The sequence below is a fragment of the Corythoichthys intestinalis genome, chromosome 8 (assembly GCF_030265065.1).
Source record: "Corythoichthys intestinalis isolate RoL2023-P3 chromosome 8, ASM3026506v1, whole genome shotgun sequence".
In the NCBI taxonomy this organism is placed as follows: domain Eukaryota; kingdom Metazoa; phylum Chordata; class Actinopteri; order Syngnathiformes; family Syngnathidae; genus Corythoichthys; species Corythoichthys intestinalis.
The window spans coordinates 34156800-34183951 of NC_080402.1; the positions used below are offsets into that span (position 1 = coordinate 34156800).

General features: G+C 39.7%; 1 protein-coding gene and 1 long non-coding RNA gene across 2 annotated transcripts in view; both read left to right on the forward strand.

Annotated features, from left to right (window-relative positions):
• mxd4 (MAX dimerization protein 4) overlaps positions 1-27152 on the forward strand; it is a 62639-nt gene that overhangs the window by 9813 nt on the left and 25674 nt on the right. The window lies entirely within an intron of this gene.
• LOC130920891 (uncharacterized) overlaps positions 1-27152 on the forward strand; it is a 29767-nt gene continuing 2615 nt past the window's right edge. The window contains exon 1 of the long non-coding RNA XR_009064242.1: positions 1-26814. This is a non-coding gene — a long non-coding RNA (uncharacterized LOC130920891). The remainder of the gene's footprint in view (positions 26815-27152) is intronic.

Sequence of the window (27152 nt, forward strand, 5' to 3'; positions counted from 1 at the left end):
TTCTTGTGTGTGTCAATGCGTGTGTCTGTGAGTCTTTAACCAACAGTAACAAGTTCTACATACTATCATTAAATAGATGGACGATAGGTGCCATAGATGTATTCTTCAAAGAGCAAGAGATCGAATCAGTTGCATGTTTAGCAGAAAAAAAACAAATAATAAGTGCTCAGAGTTGGCTGTCATGCTGATAAGGTGTACTTGGGTTTCACTTCCTTGTATGGAAATAAAGGGAATCCTGTAATATGTCTACATTGATAAGTATTGCTTCATTCGATAGAAACACACATTTAGCTACTTCTAATAGTCCTATTATTTGTCCAAGTCAACCCAAGCAGTTCTTATTAGAGAATTCAGGAAACAGCTGATGTAATTATTAGCATGTGAGCAGAGGCGGCAATTTACATGTGTGGCAGTCTGGTTGATTGTGTGTGCGTGTGTATTTGTGTGCGAGAGAGAGAGAGACAGTCATTCACGTTGAAGGATTACTTAGTCACATGTCTGCGAGTGGACGTGCTGAGTGGAGGTGAACATGCACAGGCAAATTCCACCTCCCAACAAGATGCAGAAGAAGTGTGATTACATTGCAGACGTTGAGACACGATAGTTACCTCATGTCCGACCGCGGGTGTGGTTTTTGACAAAAGCAGTATGACGTCCACAGAAGCCAACTCATACCGATACCAGTAATTCCACTATTGTCATTTTGTTTATCATCATTTTTACTATGATGACACATAGCATCACAAACATTTTTCATCCACGCCAATTTAAAAAATAAAAATTAAAACAAAGAGTGGAGTGTTAAACACGTGCCCAATGTAACAGATGACACTATAACTCCTTACTGAAATGATCACTCATAGCCACTTTCCCCACTATTCTCAATTTTCACAATTTTAATAAAGTATTTGGCTTGAAGCCAGTACGGTATTTTTCGAACTATAAGTCGTACCTGAGTATAAGTCGCACCAGCCATAAAATGCCCAACGAAGAGGAAAAAAAACATATATAAGTAGCACCGGAGTATAAGTCGCATTTTGGGGGGAAATTTACTTGATAAAATCCAACACATAGAACAGATATGTCATCTTGAAAGGCAATTTAAAATAAAAATACAATAGAGAACAACAAGCTGAATACAGTAGGTGTACAGTATGTTAATGTTACATGATGCATGAACAACGAAATGCGAACGTGGCCGGTATGTTAAAGTAACATAGCTATTAAGAGTTATTCAGATAACTATAGCATATAGAACATGCTCACAAGTTTACCAAACCATCAGTGTCACTACAAAACACCAAAATAATGTGTGAAATGATATAATAATGTGTTAATAATTTCACACATAAGTCGCTCCAAAGTATAAGTTGCACCCTCAGCCAAACTATGAAAAAAAAAAACTGCGACTTATAGTCCGAAAAATACGGTATAATTGAAAGAAAGAAGAATGAATGTTTGATGAGTCCAATATTATAAAAGCAATCAAATGTGCTGGCTGTTGATATTGTCATTCTGCTGTTGATTCGTAAATGCAACAATCAACTTTCCTGCTGAACCATTTTCATGAGTATTTGGCCATCTTGACTCATCTATTAAGTGATTAATCTGCTGCCGGGCCAGTACCGTTTCCCCCTCAAAGAAACTTTCAAACTCCTGACCCTCACGCCATCAGATGTACTCAGGGTTGTGCTGCTATTTGAGTCCTGACTCACTGTCTTTGTTCAGTCACATTGAGCTATCTTTGTACTCTAAGTACACGCACGTGGTTGATAACCAAGGTGACAAATAGAAGTCTAGCTAAGATATCACAACCGGTAGTAGTAGTAGTGCTATTTAAATGCAAAGACTCCAATCAAGCCAGTTTGTTTTTTTCATCCCTCAAACCATTTGGTCTTTTGAGCATACTGTATTTCATTCCTTATCTGTACTGCTTATCCACATGAGGGTCGCAGGGGTGCAGCAGCCTGTCTTAGCAGACTATGACATGAGATGGGGTAAACCCTGAACTTGTTGCCAGCCAATCGAAGAGGAAAACATCCATTCACACTCACATTCATGTCTAAGGATAATTTGGAGTGTTTATTCTACCAATCATGCATGTACATATTTGAGATGCGGACGGAAACTGGAATACCAGGAGAAAACCCCTCACAGGCACGGGAGCAACATGCAAACGCCACAAAGGAAGGCTGGAAGCCCGGATTGAAACCTTAATCAGGCGTTGTGCTAACCCATCAGGCACCATTCCGCTGTACTTTAGTCTTTAATTATGTTATGTAATATTTAGATTTACTGTAACCAGTGAATTTGTTTTCATCACATCTGTTGTGCTTCCATCAAACTAAATGATTATAAAACTGGATTCTTAAGAAAACTAGCTTCTTCAGCCTAGTAAGCAGTGTCCTAAATGCTCCACAAGAGATTCTCTTTTCATCATAACATACATACAGCATCTCTATTGGTATGAGAACATATTTAAACAGGTTATTTTAAGATGGCATTAATCTCAGGGAGCATGGTGAGGCAGTAATTTTCACGTCCAGCTCACAGTCTGAAGATTTACATAGAGTCAGTAGATGTGATCTGTGGTATGCGATTGTGAATGCATGCTTGTCCTGATGTACCCTTCAATTGGCCAGTGACCAGTCAAGGATGTACCCTGGGCTAAGCTATAGTTAACCATGACCCCAAATGAGGACAAGCGTATAGAACATTGGGGGAGTAGGCATGCGTCGGTATGAAATTCTGACGGCTGCCAAAATATCCCGGTTTCGCTGTATCATGGTATTGCAATTACTGCTAAAAAATGTGTTACTTTGAGATATCTGGGTTTAAAAAAACAAAAGCAAAACTTTTTTTCTATTGAACATGATTTTTATTTTTCAAAACATATTAGCAAATTGGAACATAAGTGTAACGTTAAGTTAAAATAAATTTTAAAAATATATATACATATTCTAAATAATATTTTAATAAATGTAGTCCTTTAGGTGAGCCTAAACCCACAGCCACAGCTCAACATTGTTACCATCAGAACAAAAATAATTGAATTATTTTCCATAAAAAGCAAAAATACACTCTCTTTCTCAACACAGACAGTTGCCAGAGAGAGAAAAAAAACCACCACGCTTTATCACCGCTAGACACACTAAACACGCTGGAGTTAACTCTTGTAGCTGGTGGGAAACCTTCGCGACAGTGTTTACTAACCTTTAATTTTGTAGAAATGTGAAATCATGTTGGAGGTATTGCCTCCTCTGCAGCCATTGTCCGCAAACATATTTTGTATGTCGGTTGGCCCTCCTCCTGTAAGTTGCGGCTGTCTGTAACTTTTCTGTAGCCGAAGTATTCCCATACCAGCGATTTCGTTTTCTTCGATGGAGCAAAAAAGTTCAGGAGGTTCACCTCCTTCTGCCATCGTGTAGCAAAGCTGACTCACTGACACTGAGCAACAACCAGTGGGGGATGTTTGAGCCTTGCAGCTGCAAGTGAGGGATTTCTCCATGCTTTTTTTGGGACATAAAAAAATAGCCAATACCTTAGGGACGGTATGACGGAAAATTTTAGCGGTTTTGAAACCTTGACATTTTCATACCACAGTATAGTGGGCAGATAGATGCATGTATAGATATAGGAATTGTCCATCTAAGGATGTGCGCTTATCCAAGTTGGGATAGTCAGGTGGTTTGGGGCAGTAGGCCTATGTCTTTTTCATTGGTTTTCTCCAGGATACAATTGTCAACATGTCTTTCATCGTCAATAAGACACATTTTTAAAGGAACAATCTTTCAACACAACAGACTCATGGCAGTGTTTTTTTGTGTGTGTTTTTTAGAGGTGCTTGTGTAAATATTTTCTTGACATTATTATTAGCAGACTGGCTCGCTCACTCACCAAGCTGTCTGGTGTTTAAGAGGGAGTCTGCTCAAATTTATATCCTTTTATCAGGGTAGGGATAGGACCCTGTGTCCTGATTTGACCTGCTTATCTGCTGCAGCCCAAGTGCACAGCTGTGACGTTTTTACTACAGACCATCTCATCAGTGACTTTGCTGCTTCTTTTTTTGCAGTAGAAAATGTCTGCATTAGCATGATCTTAGAAATACCCACTGTAGCTGTGAAACCTAAAAGCCATGTGGCCCATTTTGACTTGGTTGGCTTCCTTCCCATTTTAGACTTTGGGCTGATGAGTCGCCCTCACTGCACAGTTCCTTTTTTTCTTGTGTCACAAAGACTTAATGGACCTGCTAAGGTTGTTTTCCAGCATGTCACCTGTTTACTGGAAATGTGATTCCACTCGCGTGCATCTGAAGGTCTGCTTTGTTTGTGCTGCTTCCCTCAATTGACTCATGGATTTACACCTTTATTTTTATCTCCACCCATGTTTGCACTTGGTTTCATTTCTGACAACACACATGACAAGCGGGATGTCCAAAGTTTGCCCAACAAGTTTCATTATCCACTGAGTATACAGTGGAACCTATTAAAGGCTAAACATAATCTGTTTTGACCTGAAATTGTTCTAATGTAATAACCTATTACTCTTATCTGATCTCCAAGTACTATTCAGTAAAACTAAAGGCAGAAATGTCCAGCAATATAAAGAGTTCCATTTTGGCCATTTTTTAACGAGCAGTTGCCACCTGTTGTCCTGTTACGATGAAGTAGAAAATGTTCTGGAGAGGAATAGGATATGTTCTGCACTAGGTTCACTTGGTGTGGTTATAAATGGCATATTCCTCTATTTACAAAACCAGATTCAGGTTCATCTGCCAGATTACAAATTCATTTAGCTCCGTAGCTGCGGTTAGGTAGATCGCAGGGCTAAAAAAACGGCGTCGTCGCCTAGGGTTACCAACCGTTCTTTGAAAAAACAGAATCATCCGGTATTCAGAAATAAAAGTACATGTCTCGTATAAAGCTTATAAGGGACACGCGTTGTACCGTATTATCATAAAAATTGAAACTAGATTGAATGAATTTTGTATTTGTAGAACGAACGAATCCTGGTATGGTGCTTTTCAAGAATATGTAAGGTAACGCATTCCCCCGCGTCTCGCTCACAGAACAATGACAATCCCGCTCACCCATTGGTCGAGGAGGTACTGTAGCTTGCCATGAGAAAAACAGAAGACAACATAAGAGTGTGGTAGATAAAAGTTGCGAGTTAAGTTTGAGTAAAAAGCATGTTTAAATGACGATCATTAGTTTTCTTGCTCTTCTCTGTGTGTTATTTTCACTATTTGTATTATGCGTTTTTGTTCCGTCAATTTCGTTTGCATTTCCACATTATATTTGTAGTGATCTTTTGCGAAACTTGTTGCTGAGGAGACTTTGAACGCACCTAAGTTGTTAAAAAAAAACATTTACCTCAAAGTTTGCACGTTTTCAAAAAGTATACAGTGGTACCTCGAAATTTGATCGCTTCGACGCATGATCTTTTCGACATCCGACGTAAAAAATCCGGCGACATGCCCGAAATATGACGATTTTTTTCCCCGCAAGACGGACGCATGGAAGATTTTCTTGTGAGAGCAATCGACATAGGTTCCAATAATTTTAGTGCAGGTGGTGAAAAAAAGGAAAAAGGTGATGCTTACCAATGATTTTAAGTTGGAAATAATAGAAAAATATGAGTGTCGTGTGCGCATCCGTGTACTGGCTTGACAATATGGCTGTAGAATGTCTACTCTCGACAGTCCTCCTCGCCAGTCGTTATAAGTTAAGGTGACAATTATTATTGTGGTAACATCGCCAAAGAAATCACCAGCTTCGTCAGGATTCTAGTCATTTATTCCATCAACTTGTGCAACACAACACGCCTACAGTCCCCCGCAGCTGACCAGGTAAAGTGAAAGTGAAAAGTACTCCCTCACTCTGGCACGTCAACCATGCAGTGCGTTCAGGTACACCGCGCAAAAATACATCTGTCACATTAGAACCTGATTCGTCACATTATTACAGGTGTTATTATTATTATTATTATTAATATATTATTATTCAAATATTTATTCACAAGTTACTTGTTTTGCTCTGTATAATTGCTATTTGCAATAGTACCAGCAGTATTTATTAAGGGTTTAGTGTAGGTTTTCAGGCAGTGGAACGCATTAATGGAACTATAATGTATTCTTATGGGAAAATCCTGCTCAACATGTGACCATTTCGACTTACAAACTAGTTCCTGGAACGAATTAACTTCGTATGTAGAGGTACCCCTGTATATATATTTTTTAAAATGGTCAAAAACACATCCTCACACACAAAAAAAAGGCTCAGGACCATAAGGGTTAAATTATACTGTTTTAAATGATCAAAAATTCATTGCAGATAATTATTATTTTTTAAATTGTTTTTATGTGCTATATCACTCAAATGTGTACCTATTCATTCAGTATTGAGTAAAATGATATTGTTTTAATTATAATTAAAAAAATATATATATCACTTTTCACATCCCAAAAAATAATTAAAGGGTGACGGTTATGGGGCCAGCCAGCTCTACCAATGAGGTGTCCCTTTTTTTTTTCTTTTTTCAAGGAGTTGGCAACCCTAAGGTAAGGTCACCCCTCTTTAAGTCACTCATAACAGTCCCTGCTCTGCTAGCTAGGAGCTACGAATGGCAAGCTTTCGTGGCAAATCACTCTTCTTTGAGTGTGTGGAGACTATTCACGGCCCTGTACATTCTCAATCTCAGTGGGCCCTTTTCATGCCAATATATGAGATGTGTGTTTCTGAAACTGGTTAATGTTGACATTTAATTTTAACTACCCCGGAATTGTATATACTTGCTGCAGCAATATTACAGATTACTCATTTGAAGTAATTTAGTCAAATTACATAGTATTCAATATTTAAAGTTACTTTGTGTGTTGCAGTCTTCAGCAGGCTCAACATGCAAATGACAACAATATTTTGTCCAACGCAAAATTTATTGCACTCACCTATTACAAGGTGGGACTTGCTCTTGTTTGCTTGACTTTGCTATGCTGTGATTCTAATTTTTTCTTAAATGTTTCTTAAGTGGGTTGCATGTGTTCTGTGGGTTTCGTGGCGACATTTTGAACACCATATTTTCCGCCTGGTCCCTAAACGCATATTTAGCTCATCCGGTTGTTTTGGAGTCATTATGTCCCATAGTAGCATTGTTCTATGTAGTGTAATAGTAAAACTCGAGAAATATATTATATATTACTGCATGTGTCGACCAGGAGAGATCTACATAACCATGGGCAGTGGGCGGGGTACATTCTGAATTGGTTACCAACCAATCGCAGGGCACAAGGAGACGAGCAACTATTCATGCGCACACTCATACCTCGAGACAATCTAGTGTTCCATCAGCCTACCATGCATAGGAAACCGGAGTACATTCTCAAAATTATGAGCCTACCATGCATAGGAAACCGGAGTGCATTCTCAAAAACATAATAGACAGCATATTAAGTGTTTATAATATCAACCATGATTTTTTTTTGTTTTTGTTTGAATTGTTGTTGAGATTTCCAATCGTAACATTGTACAATTCTATGTTTTTTTTGTGTGTGTGTATGTTGTTTATGCTATTTTAAATCCATTTCTTTTTTTTAGGGGACCAAATAAAGTTGGGGTTTGTAATATAAAATTTAGGATTTATCGCACAGCCTTAAATTGGGTTTTTTCTAAGTAGATTTTGAATAATCTCACAAATTAGTTTAGAGCTTGTAGTGCCAGTTTGAACTGAAAGTCTTTTTGTAGGTATATTTTCTTGCATATTGTTCTCAGTTTTGTAATTGTATTAATCAAGGGTGTCATTGTCAATCCCACTGCAGCATTTGAGCAACAACTGTCAGACTGTCAGAATTTAATTTTACTTAGGGAGCACTTGACGACACTTTAAGCTACCCTTTAATTAAATTTTCTCTACCAATGTCTCCCACTTCTAGCTGTGATATATGACTTGAGTTTGGGGGCTCGTCTCCACTTGAACGAAGCTGGACTCATGATGCATTTGTACACTTGAGTTATAGTGCTATGCTAACTCAATCTCCTTTATTTTTGGTCTATTTCTATCGCTGTCGGCCACATCTGCTTTCTCTGTTACCTCTAACTCTACTTCTACCTCTACTTTTCACCCAATAAAAGTCACTAAGTCAGCAGAAATCTGAGGCAGTAAGGAGTGGGCGAGCAGCTTTCCCACTAGCACTCAGCCCCCCACTCTCACAGAGGGCCTCTATCGCTCCTATCCGGCCTTTATGCCAACACTCATCTGTGCCAGTCGTTCCTCTTGTCAATTATAAATCAACTCTTGTGACCTGCTGTTTATGTGGAAGGTGGCGGGCCTGGAAGTTTAACGATTCCATACTGCACAACATTAAGAATGTAATCGAGGTCATATCAGGACTTGTGTCATGAAGCTTGCGATATCGCAAGCATTTTTCGGGGGGGTGGAGGGTGTATTAATGTGCCTCATTATCGCATGCGGCCTTTGGTTTTCTTCCACAGATGTCACATACATTCCTCATGAGGGTGTAGTAGTAACCAGCGGACAGAGTCATGTGCTTTGTGCAAAATATTCAATCTTATGATCCTTTTAAATGTGGTGTCCCAGTGGCAAACAATTTGTGTGCATTAGTCCTAAAACATACTCGTACCACTTTGAACAATTACAGGGCTTATGTCATTAAAAAGCATTAAAAGTCATTAAATAGATTTTGTCAAACTTCAAGCCTTACAATGCATTAAACTAAATGTTCGAGGCAATAAAATTCTGTAAACTTGACGTTTAAATTTAAAAAAAAAAAATTTTTTTTTTTACATCATTTATCAAAGTTGTCCGATATTATTGGGTAGCCGATAATTTCGGCTAATGAAAGCATTTTAAAATGATGATCATTGATGATGATGGATTTTCATAATTGGTTTTGGGCCAATATGCATGTTGCCCTCAAAGTGAATATAAAAGCTTTCTGCCTTTGTACAAGGGCTGGTCACAGCTTAGCACAACAGTTATGCTTATTGACCATTAGATGTCTCCAAATATAAGATGCTTTGGATTTGTTATGTGAGCAGACCATTTGCATTCATGGTGCAACAATTCAATGAGCAAAAAATGACTGAAAAATAATGAATTATAAACTCATTACATACTAAGGGTGTCAACAATAATTGATGCGGCGATGCATCCCGATGCGGGGCAGGGACGATTCGATTCGATGCGGGCAACACGCTGAATCGATTCAGCGCATTTTAAAATATATAAGTACGTTCAAAAATCTTCCCTGCGCAATTCCGGTGATGCAATTGATTTGGTTTCCCCATTTGTATTGTTATTCTCATGTTTACCTGTAGAGAGAGCTACTTTACATTCAAAGCAAGCCCGTAGAGGTTAGATCGGGCCTAAAAAATTCCAGCCCAACCCGACACGGCCCGTTGGTATTGAAGCCCGACCGGCCAGATCAATTAACTATAGATTTGCATGCCCGAGCCGAGTGATGCGGAAAAAAAAAACGCAGCAGCAGCAGCAATTTATTTTCATTTCTTCAAGTTTTCTTACTGTTTAAATAGTCTACATATTTTAAGAGTTATAAAAGCCTTTACACAACGAAATAACGCTGGGAAAGTTTAATATAAAAAAAACACGGTTTTGCAGACACACAGAGGAGAAGATTCGAAAGGATCACATTTGCCTTTGTGTGCATAAATAAAAGTGTCTTTCCTAACAAATTCTCAGTTGGCAGACAAAAAACGCAAGTTTACTCAATATTTAAATAGTCTACATATTTTTATGAAATTTACAGAAGCATTTACACAACGAAATAACACTGGGAAAGTTTGATTAAAAAAAAAAAAACACGGTTTTACAGACACACAGAGGAGAAGATTCAAAAGGATCACATTTGCCTTTGTGTGCGTAAATAAAAGTGTCTTTCGTAACGAATTCTCAGTTGGCAGGAAAAAAACGCAAGTTTACTCAATATTTAAATAGTCTACATATTTTTATGAAATTTATAGAAGCATTTACACAACGAAATAACGCTGGGAAAGTTTGATTTAAAAAAAAAAAAAAAAAACGGTTTTACAGACACAGAGGAGAAGATTCAAAAGGATCACATTTGCCTTTGTGTGCGTAAATAAAAGTGTCTTTCGTAACGAATTCTCAGTTGGCAGGAAAAAAACGCAAGTTTACTCAATATTTAAATAGTCTACATATATTTATGAGAATTATAAAAGCATTCACACAACGAAATAACGGGAGGAGAAGAAGAAAAAGAGGGCTGCGCCACAGCCCTCTGCGCATTTTTTATTTTAAAAAAAAAATACTTTACTAGTCCGGCGAGGCGGCCCGACCCGACCCACCGAAACGTGAATGCTTAACATTTCGGGTCGGGTCGGGTTCGGGCACAAGATCTAACCTCTATGCAGGGGGGACGAGGAACCCAAATCCGCTTCCTTACCGGAGTAACGTCACAGACAAGCGCAGTTGTAATCGAGAGAGCAGAGAGATAGGACATAACATAACAATGGCTGAAACGGAGAAAGAGGGAGCGAGAAATATTATAGATATAAGATTGGCTAGGCCTACATTTTACTTTTGTTCTACATTGCAATTTAGTTGATGTTTTGTTTGTAACTGAACTGATCCCTGGATTGATATTGCGATAAAGATGCTGCTGCACTACAATATTTTCTTTGTCATTTCTTTAATATTTACTTGAACATTTTTATTGATGGGTCGTTGTGACTAAAATACAGTGACTGTTATTACTGATTTTGCACAGGAGTTCAGATGTTGCACTGTGTGAAAGGCTGCTACTGTGTGTAAAAAAAAAAAAAAAGAGAAAGCCCTGGTCTCATTATAAGCACTTATTAAATGCTGTGATCTGATTTTTTTTTTTAAAGATATATATGAAAGTATACTATTTTCATTTGACTTCGACCAGGAGTGACACAAGAGCCAATAAAAAGTTGTTTAATGTCTGTCCGCTTGTGTTGGCTCATGATTCACAAAAAATATGCTTTGCTTTAGAATTTTAATGCATCCCAGGCTTTAATGCATCGCAATGCGTTGCCGAATCGAACTGAATCGAATCGTGACCCTCTGAATCGAATCGAATCGAATCGTGGCCTTCCGAATCGTAATCGAATCGAATCGTGAGGGCGGTGTCGATGCACACCTCTATTACATACCTCATTCACTGTACTAAAGCGGTGTGCCTTTGTTGTTATTTTGAGCCAGAAGCACAGTGTCAGCCATATGTGATATGGCAGTGCTTTATTGGCACTTTGCTCTTACACTTGCACTTGATACAAAGTACTGATGTTTGCACTATTTTAATTTCAACAATATTTATAGTGATGTAATATAGGCACATTTACATAACTTCAGTTAAAGTTGTTCTCTTATTTTTCATAGAAAGTTCATTGAAAAACATTGACGTTGTTATATTATCATTATTGGAGTGGGGCACCACAATACAATTAGCCATAATATGTTAAGTCTTCATCCGTATATATCGGTATCAGTTTGATATCGGTATCGGATTTTTGGAGTTTGACAATATCGGGTTATTAGTTAAAAGGTCATCGTCGGAGAATTCTACTTACATTTTGTGTTTGAAAATATCCGCAGTTGGGCATGGGTATTAATTAAGTTTAAAATGGCATTAAAAGTGGCATTAAAAAGCATTAAAAGAGATTTGCTGATACCTGTAGAAACTAGAGATGTCACGATCGATCGGCGTCCCGACGATCGGGTCCGATCACGTCATTTTCAAAGTATCGGAATCGGCAAAAAAATATCGGCCATGCCTTTTTTTAACATATATATATATATATATATTTTTTTTTTAATTAAATCGTTTTCTAATTGTATTTAACGTTACAAACATAATATGTTACACTCATCCAGAGTCTTTAGTTTAGGCTTAAGGTAGGGTTATCAAATTTATCCCGATAATGGCGGTAATTAATTTTTTTAAAAAATGTATCGCGTTAAAATATTTAACGCAATCAATGCATGCGCTACATGACCCACTCACGCATTGTCGCGCTCAATCTGTAATGGCGCCGTTTTACCTATATAGAGAGATAAAAGGCAATGTATAATGAGTAGAGTGAATTTTGGCAGCCTTTGGAGCCTTTTTTTAATTGGCTAAAGCTTTACAATCCCTCTCCCTACGATTAGTAATATCATGGGAAACAATGTGGGGAAGCAAGGTAGCAATTGATCTTTTTCCTAACACCTTAAGTTATTTCCCAACGCAGAGAAGATATATCAATTGGTAGCACTACGCACAGTCATGGTTCCACTTCCCATCATGCATTTGGCCATGGCTACAGTATCATTTACTGAAAGCTCAACAAATACACTAGATGGCAATATTTAGTCACAATATACAAAGTCACAAGTCTTTCTATCCGTGGATCCTTCTCACAGAAAAATGTTAATACTGTAAATGCCATCTGGAGAATTTGTCATAATAAACAAATACAGCACTTATGTACTGTATGTTGAATGTATATATTCATCCGAGTTTTATTCTTTTTCTTAATGCATTGCCAAAATGTATATGATCGGGAAAAATTATCGGAAATGATTGGAATTGAATCGGGAGCAAAAAAAAAGCAATCGGATCGGGAAATATCGGGATCGGCAGATACTCAAACTAAAACGATCGGGATCGGATCGGGAGCAAAAAAACATGATCGGAACAACCCTAGTAGAAACCCTCAATTAATCGAGAAGCGATACACGCAGTTTAATCCATCATCAAAGTCATTGTGAGTGACAGTTGTAAAATGGGAGCATCCTGCTTCAAATGTCATGCAGCTGTACACACAACAAAAAAATGCAGCTGTATGCACTAGTTCTGAAAAAAATGCCTTTGAGGCACATTGCATACGTGACTATTAATTCCCAGAGGGTAAGGTGACAAATGTATGTATGTGTGTATCCAAATGTACCGTCAACGAAGGCAGAAAGTAAATTACCCCTACATGAAATAGAATGATGCCACATTCAGACAGCAAAAATAGATTTTTTATCCTAAAAAGTTGGGGTGATTATAGAGCATCGTACCCTATGACTCGGAATGCAGTCCATTTAAGGAGGCTGACCTGCAATTTTTTTTTCTCCTCACACATTACAGTTTTTCAGTAGTGCTTTTCTCAATCTACTATTAGTTAAACCTCCACAACATTTTATCAGTTGCATAATAGAAACCTCTCCTTCGTCTGAACAAACTGGAAATGCTTTTTGACTTGTATCTTTTGTTTTGCTTTTTTTCATTGAACTCTAACTATTCTAAAGAATGCAGAAACAAATAGCCTTTATTGCTTTGATTGCTTAAAAACAATACAAAATGGTTAAACTAATTATCAAGTTCTGTCAAGCAGTTTTTACCTGGAAATATGTCCTGAATTGAACAATTCAATCAGCTGTCTATCCCAACTGGATTTGGATGATGGCCAGTTTAAATCCGTGACTAGTTGCATGTTGCAACTAGTAGAAGAGTACATAAAGACACGAAGGAACCTTACAGTGGGGCAAATAAGTATTTAGTCAATCAAAGATTGTGCAAGTTCTCCCACTTGAAAATATTAATAGAGGCCTGTAATTGTCAACATGGCTAAACCTCAACCATGAGTGACAGAATGTGGAAAAAAAAACATTGAAAATCACATTGTTAGATTTTTAAAGAATTTATCTGCAAATCATGGTGGAAAATAAGTATTCAGTCAATACCAAAAGTTCAGCCCAATACTATGTTATGTACGCTTTGTTGGCAATAGCGGAGGCCAGATGTTTTCTGTAACTCTTCAAAAGCTTTTCACACACTGTTGCTGGTATTTTGGCCCATTCCTCCATGCAGATCTCCTCTAGAGATGTTTTGGGGCTGTCGTTGAGCAACACGGACTTTCAACTCCCTCCACAGATTTTCTATGGGGTTGAGATCTGGAGAATGGCTAGGCCACTCCAGGACCTTGAAATGCTTCTTACGAAGCCACTCCTTTGTTGCCCTGGATGTGTGTTTGGGATCATTGTCATGCTGAAAGACCCAGTCACGTCTCATCTTCAATTCCCTTGCTGATGGAAGGAGATTTTCACTCAAAATCTCTCAATACATAGCCCCATTCATTCTTTCCTTTACACAGATCAGTCGTCCTGGTCCCTTTGCAGAAAAACTGCCCCAAAGCATGTTTCCACCCCCATGCTTCAGGGTGGGTATGGTGTTCTTCGGATGCAATTCAGTATTCTTTCTCCTCCAAACACCAGAACCTGTGTTTCTCCCGAAAAGTTCTATTTTGGTTTCATCTGACCATAACACATTCTCCCAGTCCTCTTCTGGATCATACAAATGCTCTCTAGCGAGCCGCACACGGGCCTGGACCTGTACTTCCTTCAGCAAGGGGACACGTCTGGCAGTGCAGGATGTGAGTCCCTGGCGGCGCATTGTGTTACTGATAGTAGCCTCTGTTACTGTGGTCCCAGCTCTCTGTAGGTCATTCACTAGGTCCCCCTGTGTGGTTCTGGGATTTTTGCTCACCGTCCTTGTTATCATTTTGACACCACGGGGTGAGAGCTTGCATGGAGCCCCAGATCGAGGGAGATTATCAGTGGTCTTGTGTGGCTTCCATTTTCTAATAATTGCTCCCACGGTTGATTTCTTTACACCAAGCGTTTTACCTATTGCAGATTCAGTCTTCCCACCCTGGTGCAGGTCTACAATTTTGTCTCTGGTGTCCTTCGACAGCTCTTTGGTCTTGATCATAGTGGAGTTTGGAGTATGACTGACAGGTTGTGAGCAGGTGTCTTTTATACCGATAATGAGTTAAAACAGGTGCCATTAATACAGGTAACGAGTGGAGCCTCGTTAGACCTCGTTAGAAGAAGCTTTGACAGCCAGAAATCTTGCTTGTTTGTAGTTGACAAAATACTTATTTTCCACTTTAATTTGGAAATAAATTCTTTCAAAATCAAACAATGTGATATTCTGTGTTTTTTTCCCCCACATTCTGTCTCTCATGTTTGAGGTTTACCCATGTTGACAATTACAGGCCTCTCTAATCTTTTCAAGCAGGAGAACTTGCAAAATTGGTGGTTGACTAAATACTTATTTGCCCCACTGTATATCCCTGTATATAGAATGGTGGATGTGCCAAAGTAACTGAAGACTACGTGCTAACACCATGAAAAAAAAGGCCATATCTGAACACAGACCCATGGAGTGGTGAGCCAGACATGCTAACCACTAGTCCACCTGCTGGCAACTGTAGACAAAAACACTATATTATACCACGGAGGCCTAACATGCTCATAAATAATTAAGTGTTGTAATGAGCTGTGCTTTAATTGGTATTGTAAAAAGTTACCCAATATTTTTACTCAAATGTAAAAGAAATATATACCGTCTATACAAGTAACCATAAAATGGAGAGCAGCATTGCTAGCCTGCTAGCAATAGCGGAACACTCCTTTGGACCAACTTTAATATAATCACTTCGCTAAGCTCTTTCAGCAGCTTGCTTACACGTGTAAAGTTTATCCTTCATTGTGTGCTGCACTAAACTATGCTGCCAGGAATTTAACCATAAAAGTTGTTTTAAAATGTGGTTTTCATTGGTTTTGCCAGGTTAAAGCCTGAAGGACAGCATAGAATGTGGACAAAGAGTACAGACAACGAAGGCGTATATGTGGAAACAATAATATAATATCTACAGCTGCAGGTCAACACGAGAGGTCCCTTGCGGAATTTCCTTGCACTCAGGTCAGCGGCCGCGGAAACGCGCATGGCTCGGGTCACACCCAGCTGCGACCACAGTGAGTTCAGGCCCGTACGTTATCCCTGGCCCGTGGTGCGTTTACCTTATTGCTCGTTTGTCCTCCTGTGCACTCGGAGAGCTATGCACATTTCGGCGAGGCGCTCCAGCTGCCTCTCAGGTATCACCGCTGCATGGCGGGGCACGTCATGTGTCTGTGTCCGTAACAAGGAAGCCGCCAAGCAGCTGATGCTCATAAAATATAGGGGTGAAGGTGTTTTGCACTATAATAAAGTGAAAGCTTTGCATAGGGGTGTGTTCAAGTGCCAAGAAAGCAATAAAAGATTACATTTGGTTAACAGCAGGGAGGAAAGCAAGCTGGCTGCGTTGGATGCAGGCGGAGGCTGAGACATTCTTGAACGTTGCCTAAGGGAGCGACGTGGCTGCTCTGTGTGGAACAGCCAGCCTGAAATTCAGGTCAGCAGAGCATGCACACATGTGCTAGAATGCATTGTTAAGTAACAGGGGCCTTTTGCAGCAGAGTGAGTTCCCATGAACTGGACGTCACCAAAATCACAGGCTGACAATTATTAAAAAGCTTGACGTCCACATAATAATTGCAGTACACATTCTGTTCTGTAATAATTGTCCGTCTCCGATATGTTCATGTTTTTTTTTGTGATCTTTCTAGACCCAGCCTGTTTTGGCAGTCGTGATTTCACATGTTTTCATCCTTCTGCACGTTACTTTAAGCTCAGGGCATAGTGGACAGTGACCCTGAAAAAGTCCGTCACAGCTCCGTATACCCACGGACGCTTGCACAAAACGGAGGAAAGCACGTTTTATTTCTTATTTGGTGCGCGCTAAAAGGCAGGACTTGATCCGGCCGCAGGTTGAAGGACCAGAAAATAGACCTTGTCTGTATTTTTAGTCTGACAGACCGGAGAGGACGGACTCAAGCGGATCTGGATCGAAGCTGAGAGGATAATGTGGACCACCTCGTACTGATTAAACTGAAACGTTTAGTTGCGTCGTTTGGAACGAGGCAACTGTGATCGGACACACTATATGGAATTTGGTTAGCTAGTACACAGATGCGGCCCTTGAACGACAGTGATGGAATATGGCCCTCTTAACGGTCGCACAATAAGATTGGATACGGCTAAAAAAATGTCATTTGTGTATTAAGATCTGAGGTTTGGGTGTAGCCAGTAAGCCACATACAACGTAAAAAATGGCCAAAAATAAATCCTTGGATGCGCAATCATAGACTTCACTATCAGTTGACGAGACAGCTCCTACAGCCATTGCCCTACAGCTTCCAGTAGGGGCCGGGCCGGGCCAGGCAGAGCGTCGTGATAGCCAGAGGCGTAGCAAGGGTCCCCGGGGGCCCCAGGCAACAAGCAACATGGGGCCCTTCTGAGTCACGTGACACACATACATACTCGTGCAGTATAATGAACACAAAGGTTGGGGGGTGCGAGTGTGTGCTACGTGCACGTGCGGTCATCTTGGCCATAAAAGTGGCAAAAACTAAGCACTTTACACTGACTCATATGGATGTACTTACATTGGTTCATGGACGCACACATTTTAACAGGTGGCCGTCCTCTGCTCGAAATGCTTACCTTACGCCTATTCTCGCTCCCAGAATATGGGAGCGTATGCATACCCAAGAAACCTTGCTAAAAGGAGTATTAAAATTGCTAATAAAATCGTTTAGGATTATTTTAGATGCATATATGTTACATTTTACTTATAGAGTATTTGACGAGAAATACGATAGACCCATTAATGGACTTTTTTTGGGAAAAAAAATCACCATTTCTTTAAGTAGTCACATGAATAATGAGGTGGCCTGGACTTTCCAGAGAGTACTTGGTGAGTCAATCTTTAAGCAATCATGTGGTATTAATATCTGATTGGACTTTCTTAAACATGTATAATCTACTGTACGTGACATGTTTAGTGCTGATTGGGATTGATAACAGAATCGTTAGATAATCTGCCAAATGATTCCATGGTATTGGAACGCTGCGACAGTGCAGTCAAGCTGCATGTGCTAAATCTGTTGGCCTTCTGGGGGCCCCTGCTGGCTGGGGGCCCTAGGCAATTGCCTGGTTTGCCTAATGGAGCGATGCCTCTGGTGATAGCTTTCACTACAATAAACTCAAACACACGCTGCATTCTAAAATTATTTTATGTAACATTTCAATCTAAAAACGACGAGGGCCAGAGAGCCGGCAAGGCGTGCTGAGGCAATAGTGAGTAGTATGGAAAATGCAAAATTTGCGTTTGTTTAGTAAAATTAAGATGATTCTGCATGCTTTCCTCAAGTATTGTTTCTGATGTGAAAATTTAGTGATTTGTTAGCTGTTGAAAACTTCAAAACGTCAAAATTGCACGAAATTAAAACAAATTTAAGTTGCTATTTCGAGCTAAGACTTAAATGATATGTTAAATATTGATATTGATCCAGAAAATGTCGGTGATTATCTCTGCATTTGGTGATTTTTGTGTGTCTAGTGTAAAATTTGAGAATTTTATAGCAATTTTAAGTTTTGTTATATTTACACAAAAAATAATTAAATGGGATTTTAGAAAGAAATGACTTTGAATTTTTTAATGCCGCTGCTCATGGAGACTCATATATGCCTCAGGGAGGTGCCTGTTCTGGTTTTAGGTCGCTAGTGGCTTTCGTTTGGAAAATATTTGAATTTTAAGTTTTTGAAAATAGGCCCCCTACCGAGCAGCCTTGCGCCCCGTTTCCCGTCAACTGATAGTTTGTGGTTCAATGAACAATGTTCAAATGAAAAACAGTGTTTTCTTGTGTGTTTGCAAAAAAATGAAAGAAAAAAAACTGAAAATAAAATTAAAAGTTTTGTCTATATTTAGAAGCATATATTTCTGAAGAATGTTAACGTGTACAATTTACAAGATTTCTAACTTCAGTTGAAGTGTGCCTTCGCTTTACATTACTAGTTTGTTCCAGTCCTCTTTTTGGATGGTTGGCGCCCACGACACTGTTCCTAATCCTGTGTTACAGTAAACATCAATGCTGAGCTCTTCTGTCATGCCACAGGATTCCTGTGTGCTAATCATTGACAGGGCGTCTTTCGAAAAGTCGAGCTCGCCCGTGTCAGGGGAATGTGTTTATTGAGCTCTCGGAACTTGTCCATGCTAGTCTGTCCCAACATGTGTAACATGTTCCCCTGGATGGGAGTTCACACGGGAAGGCAATTACTGTCCAAGTCTGTCATTTGACATTGTGTTGAAATGATTTCGAGATACACAGGAACCCTTTCTTTAGCTTGCCCTCTCCATGCTTTCTGTTTTCCTTTTTGCTTGCACGCGCTCCTCTCTAGCTAGACCAGTGTAAGCACACTGTGCTGAGGAAGGGATTTTGTTAAGATCCTTGCTCACTGCTCACATGGATTTTATAAAAAAAAAAGCAAAAAATAAGTCAAATGACGCATGTTCATAAGGCATTCCCAAACACGCAGCAATAGAAGCCCTCTTTTTGAAATACTATCGCTTTTTAATTCACCCTTGTGTAATCAACAAGTTCTGAGTGCTGAGTGGAATAAAGCTGCTTGCGTGACAGCGCGTAGTCATGTGAGCGCCAGCAACATGTTGCTGCCGTCAGGAGATTGTGTTTATGGTGGACACGTATACATTTGTCTTGTCAAGCAGTTGTCACTGGTTTCAGAGGTGGGATGGACGTGAATCATAGAAAACATACACGTCTTGTCCCTATGTGACTGACATTTCATATCAGGGTGAGAGAGGCCTCTCACGCTGCACCTTTATGTGCATATGGGATGCATGGGCACTTTCACATCGACACTTCTTTTTCACAGACAGCATATGTGATGTGAGGAAAATGTAAACATATTGAGGGCAGGACTTTAGGATGACAGGGAGACTGATGAGGAGCTGCTGAAAGACCCATTGTATATGTGTTTGTATGGCTGTTTGGCCGTCGGGTAGGTTCCTTCACTACCCCAAGCTCTCCTCCACCCATATGTGCAATGTGAACACCAGGAACCTGCCAGCCAGATGTGAAACCACCACATTGGAAACCCCAAATTGTTCCAGTTGTACCGTGCTGATCCACACTCACGTGAGGTGCTTCACTTTCACTGCCAAACAGGCCAGCAAATGCAGGGTTGGGGAGGCATTTTCTGTTCAAACGCCAAAAACAACACTTCTACAATTATAGGTTAACCAACATGATAGGAAGAAAGCCTGAAGGACACTACTCTGTGTGTTATATTTTCTTTCCCACAGTCCAACTTTAGCATATCTGACTATGTTCATTGTGAATTAAGTTTGTCCCGTACACATTTTGTTTAGATTGTCGCTGTGGGAACAAAACTACTTGCTTTACTCATAAATGTGACATGCTTTAACATTGCTTCGTCATTTACCTGTTTATGACGCGGAATCGGGAGCAACATGGGGTCCAGTATCTTGCTCAATAATACTTTATTGTGGTCACCTGGTTGGTGATTGAACATAGAACACATTTGGGTTGGGAGATAATAATGGTAATAATAATAAAACATTTTATTGTAAGGCACCTTTCTGGCGCTCAAGGTCACCATACAATCAAATTAAAAACATTTAGACAATTTTAAGGTTAAAAATAATAAACATAAATAAGGGCAAATAAGTGTATGGAACATTTAGGACAGATTTAAAATACTAAACAGATATAAAAAGTAACAATAAAAATAATAATAGATAAAAATAAATAGTGGAAAACTGAAAAGACAAATAAATTGTTATTGTAGATAGGCATGTCCGAACAGGTGGGGTTTGAGTCTGGGTTGAAAAAGGGGGAGAGACTCGGTGTTCCTGAGGTAGGCTGGTAGTGAGTTCCAAAGCTGGGGAGCTGAGCGGCTGAAATGTCTTCTACTTAATCACGCCAATGACGATTGGCTCACACAGAAGGATCACACAATATACTGTTATTGTATTTTCCTTAACAGATTAGACACAACACACATGAAAGAACAATAAAGTAAATGTTTGGTTTCTTTCGCTTTTCTTAATTTGCTGATATGTTCGTCTTTGTGGAATTACCGTATTGGCCCGAATATAAGACGACCCCCTCTTTTTCAAGACTGAAGTTTGAAAAAAGACTTTTTGAACACCAAATTAATTTTTATATAGAAAATAATTACAGTACATCTGAAATAAATGATTATAACAATATATTTGAGAGAAAAGCATGTTATTTTGCCTCATTCAAATCTTAATATCTGAACATTTAAATATGTAAACTAGGGCTGTCAAATTTATCGCGTTAACGGGCGGTAATTAATTTTTTAAATTAATCACGTTAAAATATTTAACGCAATAAACGCATGTGCGGAACGTCCCAATCGCGCATCACTAAATGAATGGCTTCTGGTTTTTGAAGTGTAAATAAACCAATCTATTGTCATAAAACAGCAAAATTGCAATAACTGCATTAACCATCAAAGTGGGGTCTAACTGTAACTGTAATCTTGAAACAAATCTGAATGAGCAAAAACATTGCAATGAAATAATGCAAACTGGTTAAACTTGAGAGTGCCGGAGATCTGTCATGACAGAACATTACTCCTCAAGTTCAGCATTCGCTTCAATGATATTTGGCGCCATCTAGCATCATGAATGGGTATAATGTCTAGACCCCGAATATAAGACGACCCCCACTTTTTCAGTCTTATTTCAATGCAAAAAACACCGTCTTATATTCGGGCCAATACGGTAAATTGGCGAGCTGAGTTACTTTGTGTCACAGTGCTTTAACCTCAAGCTGTTTATGTAATTTATTCTACATTCATTAGATGAAGTTTCCAAACCATAACATGGTGAGCGGAACAAAACTGACATCTCGTAGTATGACGTTATACATTTCAGGTGCTTTTACAGCTGTGTGGTTGATGCTCATCCTAAAATGTTATTTTGTGGGATCGAACCCCAGAGGCCTGGAATTTTGTAAGCCGCGAGCTGTGTGAGGAAACACTGGAATGGGGTTTCTGATGACTGTTGACCTTCATTTAGCAGAATTGGCAGTGTGCCAGTCAAGCCACTCATTCCTGTGCATATGTGCTGAGGAATTTGCTGGGCCGCAGCAGCCTCATTAAGCAGTGAGTGAGGGTTGAGGTTTTGTTTTTTGCACTGACTGGCCATCTCAAGACCTGCGACCCTTTGTACACAATTCCGTCCTTGAAAAGGTTGCTGTCTCCAGGACACTGTCAATTTGTACATGTTCATGTCCCTGGTAGGGTTCACAAAAACAGTCATTGACATTGACTTAAAATAGTCATTGTTGTTCCCCGACAAAAGTCCAAAAGTTGGTCTGTGAGAACGGACCGATCCGTACCCGTGTAACCTTCCAGCACAAGTCAGCAGTTTAAATAACTTGCTCCACTTTCAGCAGTTTTTTAAGTTCCTTTTCCGCTCTGTGCTTTGGCTTTGTTTTGGCACTCAGCCTCTTGTATAGGGAGGTGGGGGGAGAGGGGGAAGGCCAGAGATCAGACACAAATCATCCCGTGGTACTATACACGTGAGAGCAGTCAGGTGGTTGCCTCCCTGCAGACGTGACTCTAATTGAATTGCAGACTTAAGCCAAACATGACTCTCTTTTGCAGCGCAATGCTTTGTTTTTCGAACAGTGGTCAAAAATCATCAGAATGCATAATGTTTCACAGACAAGTTCGAGTTATTGAAAACGGTTTGCTGTATTTTGAATGCCACACCACAATTAAATAATGGACATAGAAGCATTTAGATAGAAAGAACAATATTATTTTCAAAACCGTTCACGCTGAGAGCCCTCGTCAAATTTTTGCATCAAGTAAACAAATTACTAGAGTGACACTGTTCTCATTAGTTTTTCTTAAGCCTTTTGTTAATGGCCCTTTTGACTTTGACAGTATTTATGATCTCACAATCAAAGACCATCCACTTCTGAGGCCAGACAAATTGGAAAATGTGATGTGATTCAGAACCAAGCAGACCAGACGGTGCAATCTGTCTGCACCCCTTCATGGACACAGCATTTTGGTGCCGCACTTTGCACGGCTGTTTGGGGCCATCTGATAAACATAGCGTGACCAGGGCTTGACTTGGGAATAACAAAAGTGAGTGAGGCACGGTGGCGTTTGTGTGTGTTTCCTAAGTGGGTAAACACGTGCTTTGAGAGAAGCCCCACCAGCTTAGACCAGGTTTTTTTTCTGAGATACACATCAAACACATTGCAAGCTTTTCTTCAACACAGTCACAATAACAGCTACCAAAACATGTAACGTTTGACAGAGGTCCTGCCCAGACTTGTTCCAAATCTGGACGCAAAATGTCAACATTAAAACAGTGTGTAATGTCTACATTTTTGAATGTACTGTAAAAAATCGTGGACAATTTTCACTTAGAGCCCATAGGTAAAATCTACCATGAAGGTCTCCCATGAGGTTAATTTTTGGACTCAAGTATAAATGATTGCCTGCTTTCCACAGAGAAAAAAGTTCAAGTATGGCAATGTGAACTTTTTACAATCACAAAACCCTACACACTTCAACACTAAAAAAAGCCCCTTTATTATAACTGAGAGCATACTGTACGACGGATACTTGGCCAAAACTGCTGATGAACAACGTGATGTTATTTGAAGCTACAGCAATGAACCCGAGATGGTGTGGCATAAGTTGCCCTTCTTGGAGTATACTTTAATGTTTAATTCTTATTTAGTCATGGTTAGACATGTGCCGATTACCGGTTTCAAGGTATACCGTAGTATGAAAACGTCAAGGTTTCGAAATCACAAAAATTTTCAGTCATACCGCCCCTGTAGTATTAGCTATTTTTTTATGTAAGAAATCCCTCGCTTGCAGCTGTAAGGCTCAATCCTCCCCTATGGTTGTTGCTCCGTGTCAGTGAGTCAGCTGTGTAACACAATGACTAGAGGTGAAACTCCTTCTTTCCCTCATCGAAGAAAATGAAATCGCAGGTATGGTTATAATTCGGCGACAGAAAACCTACAGACAGCCGTGGCTTAGAGGAGAGCCAACCGACATGTAAAACATGTTTGAGGAGGATGGCTGCCGATTATAACTGAGAGCAATCACAATACTGTACGACGGAAACTTTCCCAGAACTGCTGATTAACAACGTGATATTATTTGAAGCTATAGCAATTAGCGGTGCAACGGTTTGCGGTTCAAAGCCGAACCGTTCGGTTCGCCCTCCACGGTTCAATACGCCTTTATGAACCGCGCCTTTTCGGTTTTGCAAATAATGTATTCCGAACGCTTATGGAACGAATTGATCGAGCTCTGTGTGCCTGTGTGTGACGTGAAGCACCGCTGTGGAGAAATTCCCACCCCGCAAGTAAATGTCGGATCGCTGTCAAGCACCTGTGTAATAGAAGCTGAGTAACGCACTCTCTCACTTACGACCGAAGTGAAAGTGAAACAAGAAAGAAAACAAATAGCTATGGCGAGCGGAGGAGTGGAGAGACCGAATTTTGAGGAAGCACCGGCTTCTTTCAAATCTGCGGTGTGGCAACGTTTTGGTTTCCCCGTGGATTACAATGCGGAGGGAGAGAAAATATTGAAAAAAAAAATTGCAAGCATTTCTCAGTGCTTGTTCCCCATGCTAATGGCAACACTTTTATAACATGACTCCAGCACCTCAGCCAGCATCACCCACAGATATCACTTTCTCAGGGTAGGACAACCCCAAATATGACACTAGTGAAAACACACAGCGGGTTTCATTAATTTATTTGCAACGCTTGACCCGCGTTACATTGTTCCCTCACGGACATATTTCTCCAACAACGTAATCCCCGACATTTATGAAATGGCACGCAAAGCCATCGAAGATGATTTCGCTAAAGCACGTAATTTCGCCCTGACCACTGATAGTTGGAAGTTGGACGTCCCGTGCTACAGAGTGCTACTACTTAACTGTGACGGTCCACTATAATTCATACCTGTCAAATTGTACGGTCCCGTCGTAATTTGTACAAGTGAGCACTCATTTTTGAATGTGTACGCCGTACATTACGTTCAAAATCTGCACGTTTTTCGTGCATTACGTTTTTTTTTTTTTTTTCATCCGTTCGGATTTGGTCACCGTTTCTGCAACGAGACAATGCGTTGCTTGAATGACGCGAGAAAAGTCAGAGACTCTGGGAGGGAAGAGCGTTTGTTGAGACGCTGTAGCAAACGCGATGCTAGGCTAGGTGGCTCCAATATTACCTGACTTAGCCGACAACATACAATCTACGCCTAGATGTCTCTTGCATATAGAACTACATGCGAAATGACAGACTCGGTAGCGTTAGTAAACAGCCGCCATTTTAGAGCAGTAAACTTCTCAGAAAGGCTCTGTTGTAGTAAACCTTACGAGCGAACCTAAGCAACTTTTTATCTAAAATACTCCTAAATCGGCAAAATTTTGACTTGAGTCTATCTTTAAAAGATGAAACAGTTTTCAAATTTTCACATGTCGAAAGTAGACAGAAGGGAACTGATGTAAAAACGGGAGCAATTTTAACAACTTTAACGGTTGATTCACAACATTAAATGACCTCCAAACATAGCAAAGGTTACTATGTTTTTTTTTTTTTATGAAAAAAAAAACATGAAAGGTATCACCAGTTACTTTGCCAAGTAACTTTTTTACTACTATGTGTGTATTTCAGTAGTCAGTCACTACACTAGCCAAAGAGCTAAGAGGCATTTCAACAGTCGAAAATGTTTACATTTTAAGTGTTTTTTTCAGTTTTTTAAAAGCAAAATAAAGGCAGTTTAAAAAAAAAAAAGCAAAGCGCAAACCGAAACCCAACCGAAACCATGATCCCAAAACCGAGGTTCAAACCGAACCGTGGGCTAACTGAACCGTTGCACCCCTAATAGCAATGAACCCAAGATTGTTTGGCATAAGTTGCCCTTCTTGGAGTATGCTTTAATGTTTAATTTTTATATAGTCATGGTGAGTGTTGCTCCTTTCCTAACCACACAACAAGTAGGTTTCTATTTAATCAATACGAGATGTTCACATCATGTGCTCAGCTCCGATCGGGATCTCTTTGATTTCGTCATCTCCAGTCAATCAGAGTAAAAATACAGAAGAGGTCTCTTTTCTAGTCCATCAACCTGCGGCCGGGTCAAGTCCTGTCGTTTAGCGCTCACCAAATAGGAAATAGAACGTGCCCTCTTCTGACTTGTCCATGCGCGTCTAGAGTCCACGGGTGTACGGACCGGATGAGGGACGTATGCATTGGGCATGGGGAAACGCAGCAACACAGGCGGTCCGCAACGGATCGGAGCGGAGCTGTGACGGAATCTGTGGGACTTCGGGGTAATAGTACTAATGAAATAGACATGTGTGCAATTCACTGAGTCTATGTCCTTCCAGCACCCACGCCAACAGACTAAACATCTCTTGCTCTTAGTAAAGCTAATTATGGCTAAATATTGTACAACTCCCTGCAGAGAGTAAACAAATTGTGACCTTAATTGTGACCTGTCAACTTAGTCTTGTCAGGCTGTATTTTCAATGCTCCCCTGAGACATTACAAAGAAAATCTCATCTAGGTTTGTACCATGTTTTTTTCTTCCCGTCATTGTCTACAAGAGGCTTTAACGTTGTTTTTTTCAAGTAAACACGAGACTGAGTGAAAAGAAGAAAGCTTGTGAATTAGATTTCTATTGAATGGTAATTTGGGACATCATTGAGTGAACTAATTTGCTGTCTAGTCATATTAAAAATAAAATTCAACATGATTTCCATCTCCATGAAAACCATTGCTGCATTATCCTACTCGCTGACCTTGTTTACTGTTAAATAAAAGTGGATCATAAAATTTAGCAGTCAAATCCCCATTTGTCCTTAAAAGTGTCAAGGCTACAATAGACTGGTACACATTTATTGTTCTTACATGCCAGCTAAATTATGTGGTTAGTAGAGGCGTGCGAAATTTCCGATTCTGAGCTTATTCTCGATTCAGCCGTGGAAGATTCGAGAACGATTCACAAAAATCCAAATTCCGATTATTGAATTATACCCAGTGTTGTTAATCTTACTGAAAAAAAGTAATTAATTATAGTTACAAATTACTTCTCCCAAAAAGTAATTGCGTTAGTAACTCAATTACCTGAATGTAAGAGTAATTAGTTACTTGGCAAAGTAATTGGTGATAATTACTTTTTTTTTTTTCCCCTCAAAAAAAAAAAAAAAAAAAAAAAAAAATTGGCCACACTATGTGAAGTTTTTTGTGAAGGTTTTTGGTACAATTGGCCCGAGCCCAATTCTTTACCCTAATTTACCCTTTACCCTGAATCAACTGTTAAAAGTTGTTAAAATTGCTCCCATTATTGCATTTGTTCCCTTCTCTCTACTTTCGAC